Source organism: Telmatherina bonti (assembly GCF_933228915.1).
Source record: "Telmatherina bonti genome assembly, chromosome: 19".
NCBI classification, from domain to species: Eukaryota; Metazoa; Chordata; class Actinopteri; order Atheriniformes; family Telmatherinidae; genus Telmatherina; species Telmatherina bonti.
In genome coordinates, this window is record NC_136617.1 from 2,571,826 (window position 1) to 2,588,567 (window position 16,742).

The following is a 16,742-nucleotide window of genomic DNA, read 5'->3' on the forward strand; positions in this document are numbered from 1 at the left end:
CAGACCGCCGAGTGTCCTCTGCAGACCGCCGAGTGTCCCCTGCAGACCGCCGAGTGTCCCCTGCAGACCGCCGAGTGTCCCCTGCAGACCGCCGAGTGTCCCCCGCAGACCACCGAGTGTCCTCCACAGACCACCGAGTGTCCCCTGCAGACCGCCGAGTGTCCTCCACAGACCACCGAGTGTCCCCTGCAGACCACCGAGTGTCCCCTGCAGACCACCGAGTGTCCCCCGCAGACCACCGAGTGTCCCCTACAGACCACCGATTGTCCTCTGCAGACCGCCAAGTGTCCCCCGCAGACCAGCGAGTGTCCTCCACAGACCACCGACTGTCCCCTGTAGACTATCGAGTGTCCCCCGCAGACCGCCGAGTGTCCCCCGCAGACCAGCGAGTGTCCTCCACAGACCACCGACTGTCCCCTGTAGACTATCGAGTGTCCCCCGCAGACCACCGAGTGTCCTCCACAGACCACCGACTGTCCCCTGTAGACTATCGAGTGTCCCCCACAGACCACCGAGTGTCCCCCGCAGACCACCGAGTGTCCCCCGCAGACCACCGAGTGTCCCCCGCAGACCACCGAGTGTCCCCTGCAGACCGCCGAGTGTCCTCCACAGACCACCGAGTGTCCCCTGCAGACCACCGAGTGTCCCCTGCAGACCACCGAGTGTCCTCTGCAGACCGCCGAGTGTCCTCTGCAGACCGCCGAGTGTCCCCTGCAGACCGCCGAGTGTCCCCTGCAGACCACCGAGTGTCCTCCACAGACCACCGAGTGTCCCCTGCAGACCACCGAGTGTCCCCTGCAGACCACCGAGTGTCCCCTGCAGACCGCCGAGTGTCCCCTGCAGACCACCGAGTGTCCCCTGCAGACCACCGAGTGTCCTCCACAGACCACCGAGTGTCCCCTGCAGACCACCGAGTGTCCCCTGCAGACCACCGAGTGTCCCCTGCAGACCGCCGAGTGTCCTCCGCAGACCACCGAGTGTCCCCTGCAGACCACCGAGTGTCCCCCGCAGACCACCGAGTGTCCCCCACAGACCACAGAGTGTCCCCCACAGACCACCGAGTGTCCCCTATGGACCACCAAGTGTCCCCGACTGACCACCAACTGTGCCCTACAGACCACCGAGTGTCCCATGCAGACCACCGAGTGTCCCCTATGAACCACTGAGTGTCCCCCGCAGACCGCCGAGTGTACCCTATGAACCACCGAGTGTCCCATGCAAACCACCGAGTGTCCCACGCAGACCACCGAGTGTCCCCTACAGACCACCGATTGTCCTCTGCAGACCGCCAAGTGTCCCCCGCAGACCAGCGAGTGTCCTCCACAGACCACCGACTGTCCCCTGTAGACTATCGAGTGTCCCCCGCAGACCACCGAGTGTCCCCGACTGACCACGGAGTGTCCCTTACGGACTACTGAGTGTCCCCTACAGACTGCCGAGTGTCCTCCGCAGACCACAGAGTGTCCCCTGCAGACCACTAAATGTCCCCGACTGACCACCGAGTGTCCCCTACAGGCTACCGAGTGTCCCCTACAGACCACCGAGTGTCCCAGGCAGACCACCGAGTGTCCCCTACAGACCACTGAGTGTCAAACAAAGACCACAGAGTGTCCTCTACAGACCACCGAGTGTCCCACTCAGACCACCGAGTGTCCCCTACAGACCACCGAGTGTCAAACAAAGACCACAGAGTGTCCACTACAGACCACCGAGTGTCCCACGCAGACCACCGAGTGTCCCACGCAGACCAACGAGTGTCCCACGCAGACCAATGAGTGTCCCACGCAGACCACCGAGTGTCCCACGCAGACCACAGAGTGTCCTCTACAGACCAACGTGTGTCCCCTACAGACCACCGGGTGTCAAACAAAGACTACCTAGTGTCCCCTACAGACCACCTAGTGTCACCTGCAGACCACCGAGTGTCCCCTACAGACCACGAGTGTCCCCTACAGACCACCGATTGTCCTCTGCAGACCGCCGAGTGTCCCATGCAGACCGCCGAGTGTCCCACGCAGACCGCCGAGTGTCCCACGCAGACCACCGAGTGTCCCCCGCAGACCAGCGAGTGTCCTCCACAGACCACCGACTGTCCCCTGTAGACTATCGAGTGTCCCCCGCAGACCACCGAGTGTCCCCGACTGACCACGGAGTGTCCCTTACGGACTACTGAGTGTCCCCTACAGACCACCGAGTGTCCCATGCAGACCACCGAGTGTCCTCCACAGACCACCGACTGTCCCCTGTAGACTATCGAGTGTCCCCTACAGACCAACAAGTGTCCCACGCAGACCACCGACTGTCCCCTACAGACCACAGAGTGTCCATTGCAGACCACCGAGTGTCACCTGCAGACCACCGAGTGTCCCCTATGAACCACCGAGTGTCCCCCGCAGACCACCGAGTGTCCCCCGCAGACCACCGAGTGTCCCCTACAGACCGTCGAGTGTCCTCTGCAGACCGCTGAGTGTCCCACGCAGACCGCCGAGTGTCCCACGCAGACCACCGAGTGTCCCGCGCAGACCAGCGAGTGTCCTCCACAGACCACTGAGTGTCCTCCACAGACCACCGACTGTCCCCTGTAGACTATCGAGTGTCCCCCGCAGACCACCGAGTGTCCCCGACTGACCACGGAGTGTCCCTTACGGACTACTGAGTGTCCCCTACAGACCACCGAGTGTCCCATGCAGACCACCGAGTGTCCTCCACAGACCACCGACTGTCCCCTGTAGACTATCGAGTGTCCCCTACAGACCAACAAGTGTCCCATGCAGACCACCGACTGTCCCCTACAGACCACAGAGTGTCCATTGCAGACCACCGAGTGTCACCTGCAGACCACCGAGTGTCCCCTATGAACCACCGAGTGTCCCACGCAGACCACCGAGTGTCCCCCGCAGACCACCGAGTGTCCCCTACAGACCACCGATTGTCCTCTGCAGACAGCTGAGTGTCCCACGCAGACCGCCGAGTGTCCCATGCAGACCGCCGAGTGTCCCATGCAGACCGCCGAGTGTCCCACGCAGACCACCGAGTGTCCCCTACTGACCACGGAGTGTCCTCTGCAGACCACCGAGTTTCCTCCGCAGACCACAGAGTGTCCCCTGCAGACCACTAAATGTCCCAGACTGACCACCGAGTGTCCCCTACGGACTACCGAGTGTCCCCTACTGACCACCGAGTGTCCCACGCAGACCACGAGTGTCCCTACGGACCACCAAGTGTCCCACGCAGACCACCGACTGTCGCCTGCAGACCACAGAGTGTCCATTGCAGACCACCGAGTGTCCTCTGCAGACCACCAAGTGTCCTCAGCAGACCATCGAGTGTCCTCTGCAGACCACCGAGTGTCCTCTGCAGATCACCGACTGTCCCCTGTAGACTATCGAGTGTCCCCTACAGACCAACAAGTGTCCCACGCAGACCACCGACTGTCCCCTACAGACCACAGAGTGTCCATTGCAGACCACCGAGTGTCACCTGCAGACTACCGAGTGTCCCCTACAGACCACCGAGTGTCCCCTATGAACCACCGACTGTCCCACGCAGACCACCGAGTGTCCCCCGCAGACCACCGAATGTCCCCTACTGACCACCGACTTTCCCCTACAGACCACCGAGTGTCCCACGCAGACCACCGAGTGTCCCTACGGACCACCAAGTGTCCCACGCAGACCACCGACTGTCGCCTGCAGACCACAGAGTGTCCATTGCAGACAACCGGGTGTCAAACAAAGACCACCGAGTGTCCCCTACAGACCACCGAGTGTCCAACGCAGACCACCGAGTGTCCCCTAAAGACCACCAAGTGTCCTACGCAGACCACCGAGTGTCCCCTACAGACCACCTAGTGTCACCTGCAGACCACCGAGTGTCCCCTACAGACCACCGAGTGTCCCTTATGAACCACCGAGTGTCTCACGCAGACCACCGAGTGTCCCCCGCAGACCGCCGAGTGTACCCTATGAACTACCGAGTGTCCCACGCAGACCACTGAGTGTCCCCTGTAGACTATCGAGTGTCCCCCGCAGACCACCGAGTGTCCCTTACTGACCACGGAGTGTCCCTTACGGACTACTGAGTGTCCCCTACAGACCGTCGAGTGTCCTCTGCAGACCGCCGAGTGTCCCACGCAGACCGCCGAGTGTCCCACGCAGACCACCGAGTGTCCCCCGCAGACCAGCGAGTGTCCTCCACAGACCACCGACTGTCCCCTGTAGACTATCGAGTGTCCCCTACAGACCACCGAGTGTCCCATGCAGACCACCGAGTGTCCCCTACAGACCAACAAGTGTCCCACGCAGACCACCGAGTGTCCCCCGCAGACCACAGAGTGTCCATTGCAGACCACCGAGTGTCACCTGCAGACCACCGAGTGTCCCCTATGAACCACCGAGTGTCCCACGCAGACCACCGAGTGTCCCCCGCAGACCACCGAGTGTCCCCTACAGACCACCGATTGTCCTCTGCAGACCGCTGAGTGTCCCACGCAGACCGCCGAGTGTCCCACGCAGACCGCCGAGTGTCCCATGCAGACCGCCGAGTGTCCCACGCAGACCACCGAGTGTCCCCTACTGACCACGGAGTGTCCTCTGCAGACCACCGAGTTTCCTCCGCAGACCACAGAGTGTCCCCTGCAGACCACTAAATGTCCCAGACTGACCACCGAGTGTCCCCTACGGACTACCGAGTGTCCCCTACTGACCACCGAGTGTCCCACGCAGACCACCGAGTGTCCCTACGGACCACCAAGTGTCCCACGCAGACCACCGACTGTCGCCTGCAGACCACAGAGTGTCCATTGCAGACCACCGAGTGTCCTCTGCAGACCACCAAGTGTCCTCAGCAGACCATCGAGTGTCCTCTGCAGACCACCGAGTATCCTCTGCAGATCACCGAGTGTCCCCTACGGACCACCGAGTGTCCCCTATGGACCACCAAGTGTCCCCTATGGACCACCAAGTGTCCCCGACTGACCACCAACTGTGCCCTACAGACCACCGAGTGTCCATTGCAGACCACCGAGTGTCCCCTATGGACCACCAAGTGTCCCCTATGGACCACCAAGTGTCCCCGACTGACCACCAACTGTGCCCTACAGACCACCGAGTGTCCATTGCAGACCACCGAGTGTCACACAAAGACCACCGAGTGTCCCCTATAGACCACCGGGTGTCAAACAAAGACCACCGAGTCTCCCCTACAGACCACCGAGTGTCCAACGCAGACCACCGAGTGTCCCCTAAAGACCACCAAGTGTCCTACGCAGACCACCAAGTGTCACCTGCAGACCACCGAGTGTCCCCTACAGACCACCGAGTGTCCCCTATGAACCACCCAGTGTCCCACGCAGACCACCGAGTGTCCCCCGCAGACCGCCGAGTGTACCCTATGAACCACCGAGTGTCCCATGCAAACCACCGAGTGTCCCACGCAGACCACCGAGTGTCCCCTACAGACCACCGATTGTCCTCTGCAGACCGCCGAGTGTCCCACGCAGACCGCCAAGTGTCCCCCGCAGACCAGCGAGTGTCCTCCACAGACCACCGACTGTCCCCTGTAGACTATCGAGTGTCCCCCGCAGACCACCGAGTGTCCCCGACTGACCACGGAGTGTCCCTTACGGACTACTGAGTGTCCCCTACAGACTGCCGAGTGTCCTCCGCAGACCACAGAGTGTCCCCTGCAGACCACTAAATGTCCCCGACTGACCACCGAGTGTCCCCTACAGGCTACCGAGTGTCCCCTACAGACCACCGAGTGTCCCAGGCAGACCACCGAGTATCGCTACGGACCACCAAGTGTCCCACGCAGACCACCGAGTGTCCCCTACAGACCACTGAGTGTCAAACAAAGACCACAGAGTGTCCTCTACAGACCACCGAGTGTCCCACTCAGACCACCGAGTGTCCCCTACAGACCACCGAGTGTCAAACAAAGACCACAAAGTGTCCACTACAGACCACCGAGTGTCCCACGCAGACCACCGAGTGTCCCACGCAGACCACAGAGTGTCCCCTACAGACCACCGGGTGTCAAACAAAGACCACAGAGTGTCCTCTACAGACCACCGAGTGTCCCACGCAGACCAACGAGTGTCCCACGCAGACCACCGAGTGTCCCACGCAGACCACAGAGTGTCCCCTACAGACCACAGAGTGTCCCCTTCAGACCACCGTGGGTCCCCTACAGACCACCGGGTGTCAAACAAAGACCACCTAGTGTCCCCTACAGACCACCTAGTGTCACCTGCAGACCACCGAGTGTCCCCTACAGACCACCGAGTGTCCCCTATGAACCACCGAGTGTCCCACGCAGACCACGAGTGTCCCCTACAGACCACCGATTGTCCTCTGCAGACCGCCGAGTGTCCCACGCAGACCGCCGAGTGTCCCACGCAGACCGCCGAGTGTCCCACGCAGACCGCCGAGTGTCCCACGCAGACCACCGAGTGTCCCCCGCAGACCAGCGAGTGTCCTCCACAGACCACCGACTGTCCCCTGTAGACTATCGAGTGTCCCCCGCAGACCACCGAGTGTCCCCGACTGACCACGGAGTTTCCTTTACGGACTACTGAGTGTCCCCTACAGACCACCGAGTGTCCCATGCAGACCACCGAGTGTCCCCTACAGACCAACAAGTGTCCCACGCAGACCACCGACTGTCCCTACGGACCACTGAGTGTCAAACAAAGACCACAGAGTGTCCTCTACAGACCACCGAGTGTCCCACTCAGACCACCGAGTGTCCCCTACAGACCACCGAGTGTCAAACAAAGACCACAGAGTGTCCACTACAGACCACCGAGTGTCCCACGCAGACCACCGAGTGTCCCACGCAGACCACAGAGTGTCCCCTACAGACCACCGGGTGTCAAACAAAGACCACAGAGTGTCCTCTACAGACCACCGAGTGTCCCACGCAGACCAACGAGTGTCCCACGCAGACCACCGAGTGTCCCACGCAGACCACAGAGTGTCCCCTACAGACCACCGTGTGTCCCCTACAGACCACCGGGTGTCAAACAAAGACCACCTAGTGTCCCCTACAGACCACCTAGTGTCACCTGCAGACCACCGAGTGTCCCCTACAGACCACCGAGTGTCCCCTATGAACCACCGAGTGTCCCACGCAGACCACGAGTGTCCCCTACAGACAACCGATTGTCCTCTGCAGACCGCCGAGTGTCCCACGCAGACCGCCGAGTGTCCCACGCAGACCGCCGAGTGTCCCACGCAGACCGCCGAGTGTCCCCCGCAGACCAGCGAGTGTCCTCCACAGACCACCGACTGTCCCCTGTAGACTATCGAGTGTCCCCCGCAGACCACCGAGTGTCCCCGACTGACCACGGAGTGTCCCTTACGGACTACTGAGTGTCCCCTACAGACCACCGAGTGTCCCATGCAGACCACCGAGTGTCCCCTACAGACCAACAAGTGTCCCACGCAGACCACCGACTGTCCCCTACAGACCACAGAGTGTCCATTGCAGACCACCGAGTGTCACCTGCAGACTACCGAGTGTCCCCTACAGACCACCGAGTGTCCCCTATGAACCACCGACTGTCCCACGCAGACCACCGAGTGTCCCCCGCAGACCACCGAATGTCCCCTACTGACCACCGACTTTCCCCTACAGACCATCGAGTGTCCCCTAAAGACTACCGAGTGTCCCAGGGAGACCACTGAGTGTCCACTACGGACCACTGATGGTCACACAAAATCCACCGTGTGTCCCCTACGGACAACCGAGTGTCCTCTGCAGACCACCGAGTGTCCTCTGCAGACCACCGAGTGTCCTCTGCAGACGACCGAGTGTCCCCTACAGACCACGGATTGTCCCACGCAGACCGCCGAGTGTCCCACGCAAACCACCGAGTGTCCCACGCAGACCACCGAGTGTCCCCTACAGACCACCGAGTGTCCCCTACAGACCACCGAGTGTCCCACGCAGACCACCGAGTGTCCCCTACAGACCACCGAGTGTCCCCTACAGACCACCGAGTGTCCCACGCAGACCGCCGAGTGTCCCCTACAGACCACCGAGTGTCAAACAAAGACCAAAGAGTGTCCCACGAAGACCACCGACTGTCCCCTACAGACCACAGAGTGTCCATTGCAGACCACCGAGTGTCACACAAAGACCACCGAGTGTCCTCTACAGACCACCGAGTGTCCCTTGCAGACCACCGAGTGTCCCCTACAGACCACAGTGTGTCCAACGCAGACCACCGAGTGTCCCCTACAGACCACAGTGTGTCCCACGCACACCACTGAGTGTCACACAAAGACCACCGAGTGTCACCTGCAGACCACCGAGTGTCCTCTGCAGACCACCGAGTGTCCCCTACGGACCACAGAGTGTCCCCTATGGACCACCGAGTTTCCCACGCAGACCACCGAGTGTCCCCTATGTACTACCGATTGTCAAACAATGACCATTGAGTGTCCCCTGCAGACCACTGGGTGTCACCGACAGACCACCGAGTGTCCCCTATGAACCACCGAGTGTCCCACGCAGACCACGAGTGTCCCCTACAGACCACCGATTGTCCTCTGCAGACCGCCGAGTGTCCCACGCAGACCGCCGAGTGTCCCACGCAGACCGCCGAGTGTCCCCCGCAGACCAGCGAGTGTCCTCCACAGACCACCGACTGTCCCCTGTAGACTATCGAGTGTCCCCCGCAGACCACCGAGTGTCCCCGACTGACCACGGAGTGTCCCTTACGGACTACTGAGTGTCCCCTACAGACCACCGAGTGTCCCATGCAGACCACCGAGTGTCCCCTACAGACCAACAAGTGTCCCACGCAGACCACCGACTGTCCCCTACAGACCACAGAGTGTCCATTGCAGACCACCGAGTGTCACCTGCAGACTACCGAGTGTCCCCTACAGACCACCGAGTGTCCCCTATGAACCACCGACTGTCCCACGCAGACCACCGAGTGTCCCCCGCAGACCACCGAATGTCCCCTACTGACCACCGACTTTCCCCTACAGACCATCGAGTGTCCCCTAAAGACTACCGAGTGTCCCAGGGAGACCACTGAGTGTCCACTACGGACCACTGATGGTCACACAAAATCCACCGTGTGTCCCCTACGGACAACCGAGTGTCCTCTGCAGACCACCGAGTGTCCTCTGCAGACCACCGAGTGTCCTCTGCAGACGACCGAGTGTCCCCTACAGACCACGGATTGTCCCACGCAGACCGCCGAGTGTCCCACGCAAACCACCGAGTGTCCCACGCAGACCACCGAGTGTCCCCTACAGACCACCGAGTGTCCCCTACAGACCACCGAGTGTCCCACGCAGACCACCGAGTGTCCCCTACAGACCACCGAGTGTCCCCTACAGACCACCGAGTGTCCCACGCAGACCGCCGAGTGTCCCCTACAGACCACCGAGTGTCAAACAAAGACCAAAGAGTGTCCCACGAAGACCACCGACTGTCCCCTACAGACCACAGAGTGTCCATTGCAGACCACCGAGTGTCACACAAAGACCACCGAGTGTCCTCTACAGACCACCGAGTGTCCCTTGCAGACCACCGAGTGTCCCCTACAGACCACAGTGTGTCCAACGCAGACCACCGAGTGTCCCCTACAGACCACAGTGTGTCCATTGCAGACCACTGAGTGTCACACAAAGACCACCGAGTGTCACCTGCAGACCACCGAGTGTCCTCTGCAGACCACCGAGTGTCCCCTACGGACCACAGAGTGTCCCCTATGGACCACCGAGTTTCCCACGCAGACCACCGAGTGTCCCCTATGTACTACCGATTGTCAAACAATGACCATTGAGTGTCCCCTGCAGACCACTGGGTGTCACCGACAGACCACCGAGTGTCACAAAAAGAGCACCACGTGTCCCCTACAAACTAACGGTAGTCCCCTAAAGACCACAAAGAGTCGCACGCGCACCACCGAGTGTCCCCTATGCACCACCGAGTGTCCCACGCAGACCACCTAGTGTCCCCTACTGACCACCGAGTCACCCAAACAGCAACAAGTGTCAAATACTGAGCACCGAATGTCCCCTGCAACCACCGAATGTCCAAAAAAAGACCACCGAGTGTCCCCCGCAGACCACCGAGTGTCCCCCGCAGACCACCGAGTGTCCCCCGCAGACCACCGAGTGTCCCCTACAGACCACCAAGTGTCCCCTGCAAACCCCCGAGTGTCCTCTGCAGACCACCGAGTGTCCCCTATGAACCACCGAGTGTCCTCCACAAACCACCGACTGTCCCCTGTAGACTATCGAGTGTCCCCCGCAGACCACCGAGTGTCCCCTACTGACCACCGAGTGTCCCCTGCAGACCGCCGAGTGTCCCCTACGGACCACTGAGTGTCCCCTGAAGACCACCGAGTGTCACACAAAGACCTCCAAGTGTCCCACGCAGACCACCGAGTGTCCAACGCAAAACCACCGAGTGTCCCCTACAGAATACCAAGTGTCCCACACAACGCAGACCACCGAGTGTCCCCTGCAGACCACTGAGTGTCCCCTACGGACCACTGATGGTCACACAAAATCCACCGTGTGTCCCCTACGGACAACCGAGTGTCCCCTACTGACCACCGAGTGTCCCTTGCAGACCACCGAGTGTCCTACGCAGACCACCGAGTGTCCCCTACAGACCACCAAGTGTCCCACGCAGATCACCGAGTGTCCCCTGCAGAGCAACGAGTGTCCCATCCTGACCACCGAGTGTGCCCCAACAGACAACCGAGTGTCCCACGCAGACCACCGAGTGTCCCCTACGGACCACAGAGTGTCCATTGAAGACCACCGAGTTTCACACAAAGACCACCGAGTGTCCCACGCAGACCACTGAGTGTCCCCTACCGACCACCGAGTGTCCCTAACGGACCACTGAGTGTCACACAAAGACCACCGCGTGTCCCCTATGGACTACCGAGTGTCCCCTAAAGACCACCGAGTGTCCCACGCAGACAACCGAATGTCCCCTACGGACCACAGAGTGTCCCCTATGGACCACCGAGTTTCCCACGCAGACCACCGAGTGTCCCCTATGTACTACCGATTGTCAAACAATGACCATTGAGTGTCCCCTGCAGACCACTGGGTGTCACCGACAGACCACCGAGTGTCACAAAAAGAGCACCACGTGTCCCCTACAAACTAACGGTAGTCCCCTAAAGACCACAAAGAGTCGCACGCGCACCACCGAGTGTCCCCTATGCACCACCGAGTGTCCCACGCAGACCACCTAGTGTCCCACGCAGACCACCGGGAGTCCCCCGCAGACCACCGAGTGTCCCCTACAAACCACCAAGTTTCCCCTACGGACCACCGAGTGTCCCCTACAGACGATCGAGTGTCCCCTGCAGACCACCGAGTGTCCCCTACTGACCACCGAGTGTCCCCCACACAGCAACAAGTGTCAAATACTGAGCACCGAATGTCCCCTGCAACCACCGAATGTCCAAAAAAAGACCACCGAGTGTCCCACGCAGACCACCGAGTGTCCCCCGCAGACCACCGAGTGTCCCCTACAGACCACCAAGTGTCCCCTGCAAACCCCCGAGTGTCCTCTGCAGACCACCGAGTATCCCCTACGGACCACCGAGTGTCCCCTGCAGACCACCGTGTGTCCCACGCAGACCACCGAGTGTCCCCTACGGACTACCGAGTGTCCCCTACAGACCACCTAGTGTCCCCTGCGGACTACCGAGTGTCCCCTGCGGACTACCGAGTGTCCCCTACAGACCACCTAGTGTCCCCTGCAGACGACCGAGTGTCAAAAAAAAAACCACCGAGTGTGCCCCAACAGACAACCGAGTGTCCCACGCAGACCACCGAGTGTCCCCTACGGACCACAGAGTGTCCATTGAAGACCACCGAGTTTCACACAAAGACCACCGAGTGTCCCACGCAGACCACTGAGTGTCCCCTACCGACTACCGAGTGTCCCCTGCGGACCAGTGGGTTTCCACGACTGACCACTGAGTGTCACACAACGACCACCGAGTGTCCCTAACGGACCACTGAGTGTCACACAAAGACCACCACGTGTCCCCTACGGACTACCGAGTGTCCCCTAAAGACCACCGAGTGTTCCACGCAGACAACCGAATGTCCCCTACGGACCACCGAGTGTCCCCTATGGACCACCGAGTTTCCCACGCAGACCACCGAGTGTCCCCTATGTACTACCGATTGTCAAACAATGACCATCGAGTGTCCCCTGCAGACCACTGGGTGTCACCGACAGACCACCGAGTGTCACAAAAAGAGCACCACGTGTCCCCTACAAACTAACGGTAGTCCCCTAAAGAACACAAAGTGTCGCAGGCGCACCACCGAATGTCCCCTATGCACCACCAAGTGTCCCACGCAGACCACCGAGAGTCCCCTACAAACCACCAAGTTTCCCCCGCAGACCACCGAGTGTCCCCTACTCAAAACCGAGTGTCCCCCACACAGCAACAAGTGTCCAATACTGACCACCGAATGTCCCCTGCAGACCACTGAATGTCCAATAAAGACCACTGAGTGTCCCCTACAGACCACCGAGTGTCCCCTACAGACCACCGAGTATCCCCCGCAGACCACCGAGTGTCCCCTGCAGGCCACCGAGTGTCCCACGCAGACCACCGAGTGTCCCCTACGGACTACCGAGTGTCCCCTACAGACCACCTAGTGTCCCCTGCAGACGACCGAGTGTCCCCTACAAAGTATCGAGTGTCCCCTACGGACCAAAGAGTGTCCCCCGACTGACCACTGAGTGTCCCCTACTGACCACCGAGTGTCCGATACGGACCACCGAGTGTCCCCCTACAGACCAACGAGTGTCCCCTACAGACCACCGAGTGTCCCATGCAGACCACCGAGTGTCCCCTGCAAATTACCGAGTGTCCCCTATGGACCACAGAGTGTCCCCTACAGACCACCGAGTGTCCCACACAACGCAGACCACCGAGTGTCCCCTGCAGACCACTGAGTGTCCCCTACGGACCACTGATGGTCACACAAAATCCACCGTGTGTCCCCTACGGACAACCGAGTGTCCCCTACTGACCACCGAGTGTCCCTTGCAGACCACCGAGTGTCCTACGCAGACCACCGAGTGTCCCCTACAGACCACCAAGTGTCCCACGCAGATCACCGAGTGTCCCCTGCAGAGCAACGAGTGTCCCATCCTGACCACCGAGTGTGCCCCAACAGACAACCGAGTGTCCCACGCAGACCACCGAGTGTCCCCTACGGACCACAGAGTGTCCATTGAAGACCACCGAGTTTCACACAAAGACCACCGAGTGTCCCACGCAGACCACTGAGTGTCCCCTACCGACCACCGAGTGTCCCTAACGGACCACTGAGTGTCACACAAAGACCACCGCGTGTCCCCTATGGACTACCGAGTGTCCCCTAAAGACCACCGAGTGTCCCACGCAGACAACCGAATGTCCCCTACGGACCACAGAGTGTCCCCTATGGACCACCGAGTTTCCCACGCAGACCACCGAGTGTCCCCTATGTACTACCGATTGTCAAACAATGACCATTGAGTGTCCCCTGCAGACCACTGGGTGTCACCGACAGACCACCGAGTGTCACAAAAAGAGCACCACGTGTCCCCTACAAACTAACGGTAGTCCCCTAAAGACCACAAAGAGTCGCACGCGCACCACCGAGTGTCCCCTATGCACCACCGAGTGTCCCACGCAGACCACCTAGTGTCCCACGCAGACCACCGGGAGTCCCCCGCAGATCACCGAGTGTCCCCTACAAACCACCAAGTTTCCCCTACGGACCACCGAGTGTCCCCTACAGACGATCGAGTGTCCCCTGCAGACCACTGAGTGTCCCCTACTGACCACCGTGTCTGTCCCCCACACAGCAACAAGTGTCAAATACTGAGCACCGAATGTCCCCTGCAACCACCGAATGTCCAAAAAAAGACCACCGAGTGTCCCACGCAGACCACCGAGTGTCCCCCGCAGACCACCGAGTGTCCCCTACAGACCACCAAGTGTCCCCTGCAAACCCCCGAGTGTCCTCTGCAGACCACCGAGTATCCCCTACGGACCACCGAGTGTCCCCTGCAGACCACCGTGTGTCCCACGCAGACCACCGAGTGTCCCCTACGGACTACCGAGTGTCCCCTACAGACCACCTAGTGTCCCCTGCGGACTACCGAGTGTCCCCTGCGGACTACCGAGTGTCCCCTACAGACCACCTAGTGTCCCCTGCAGACGACCGAGTGTCAAACAAAAACCACCGAGTGTGCCCCAACAGACAACCGAGTGTCCCACGCAGACCACTGAGTGTCCCCTACGGACCACAGAGTGTCCATTGAAGACCACCGAGTGTCACACAACGACCACCGAGTGTCCCTAACGGACCACTGAGTGTCACACAAAGACCACCACGTGTCCCCTACGGACTACCGAGTGTCCCCTAAAGACCACCGAGTGTTCCACGCAGACAACCGAATGTCCCCTACGGACCACCGAGTGTCCCCTATGGACCACCGAGTTTCCCACGCAGACCACCGAGTGTCCCCTATGTACTACCGATTGTCAAACAATGACCATCGAGTGTCCCCTGCAGACCACTGGGTGTCACCGACAGACCACCGAGTGTCACAAAAAGAGCACCACGTGTCCCCTACAAACTAACGGTAGTCCCCTAAAGAACACAAAGTGTCGCAGGCGCACCACCGAATGTCCCCTATGCACCACCAAGTGTCCCACGCAGACCACCGAGAGTCCCCTACAAACCACCAAGTTTCCCCCGCAGACCACCGAGTGTCCCCTACTCAAAACCGAGTGTCCCCCACACAGCAACAAGTGTCCAATACTGACCACCGAATGTCCCCTGCAGACCACTGAATGTCCAATAAAGACCACTGAGTGTCCCCTACAGACCACCGAGTGTCCCCTACAGACCACCGAGTATCCCCCGCAGACCACCGAGTGTCCCCTGCAGGCCACCGAGTGTCCCACGCAGACCACCGAGTGTCCCCTACGGACTACCGAGTGTCCCCTACAGACCACCTAGTGTCCCCTGCAGACGACCGAGTGTCCCCTACAAAGTATCGAGTGTCCCCTACGGACCAAAGAGTGTCCCCCGACTGACCACTGAGTGTCCCCTACTGACCACCGAGTGTCCGATACGGACCACCGAGTGTCCCCCTACAGACCAACGAGTGTCCCCTACAGACCACCGAGTGTCCCATGCAGACCACCGAGTGTCCCCTGCAAATTACCGAGTGTCCCCTATGGACCACAGAGTGTCCCCTACAGAACACCGAGTGTCCCACGCAGACCACCGGGTGTCCCCTATGTACGACCGATTGTCACACAAAGACAAAGGAGTGTCTTTTACGGACCACCGGGTGTCCCCTACTGACCACCGAGTGTCCCATGCAGACCACCAAGTGTCCTACGCAGACCACCGAGTGTCCCCCGCAGACCAGCGAGTGTCCCTGGAAGACCACCGAGTGTCCCTGGAAGACCGCCGAGTGTCAAACAAAAGACCACCGAGTGTCCCTTGCAGACCACTGAGTGTCACACAAAAACCATCGAGTGTCCCCTACAGACCACCGAGTGTCCTACGCAGACCATCGACTGTCCCCTACAGACCACCGAGTGTCCCACGCAGATCACCGAGTGTCCCACGCAGACCACTGAGTGTCCTCTACAGACCACCGAGTGTCCCCTACGGACCAGTGGGTTTCCGCGACTGACCACTGAGTGTCACACAACGACCACCGCGTGTCCCCTACGGACTACCGAGTGTCCCCTAAAGACCACCGAGTGTCCCACGCAGACAAACGAATGTCCCCTACGGACCACCGAGTGTCCCCTATGGACCACCGAGTGTCCCACGCAGACCACCGAGTGTCCCCTATGTACTACCGATGGTCAAACAAAGACCATCGAGTGTCCCACGCAGACCACTGAGTGTCCCCTACTGACTACCGAGTGTCCCACGCAGACTACCGAGTGTCCCCCACAGACTACCGAGTGTCACACAAAGACCACCATGTGTCCCCTGCGGTCTACCTAGTGTCCCCTACAGACAACCGAGTGTCCCCTACAGACCTCCGAGTGTCCCCGACTGACCACCGAGTGTCCCCTGCAGACTACCGAGTGTCCCCTAAAGACCACCGAGTATCTCTTACGGACCATCGAGTGTCCCCTGCAGACCACCGAGTGTCCCCTACGGACCACCGAGTGTCCCACGCAAACCGCCGAGTGTCCCCTACGGACCTCCAAGTGTCCCCTACAGACCACCGAGTGTCCCCTACGGACCACCGAGTGTTCCCTACGGAACTCCAAATGTGTCCCCTACGGACCTCCAAGAGTCCCTTACGGACCACCGAGTGTCCCCTACAGACCACCGAGTGTCCCTTACGGACCACCGAGTGTCCCCTACAGACAACCAACTGTCCCCTACCGACCACCGAGTGTCCCCTACTGACTACCGAGTGTCCCACGCAGACTACTGAGTGTCCCATACAGACTACCGAGTGTCCCCTGCGGTCTACCGAGTGTCCCCTACAGACCACCGAGTGTCCCCTACAGACCTTCGAGTGTCCCCGACTGAACACGAGTGTCCCCGACTGACCACCAAGTGTCCCCTGCAGACTACCGAGTGTCCCCTACGGACCACCGAGTGTCCCCTGCAGACTACCGAGTGTCCCCTACGGACCACCGAGTGTCCCCTACGGACCACCGAGTGTCCCCTACGGACCACCGAGTG

At 60.3% G+C, this 16,742-nt stretch overlaps 1 protein-coding gene across 2 annotated transcripts in view; it reads right to left on the bottom strand.

Annotated features, from left to right (window-relative positions):
- ext1c (exostoses (multiple) 1c) overlaps positions 1-16,742 on the bottom strand; it is a 66,612-nt gene that overhangs the window by 16,335 nt on the left and 33,535 nt on the right. The gene's annotated exons all lie outside the window — the stretch shown is intronic.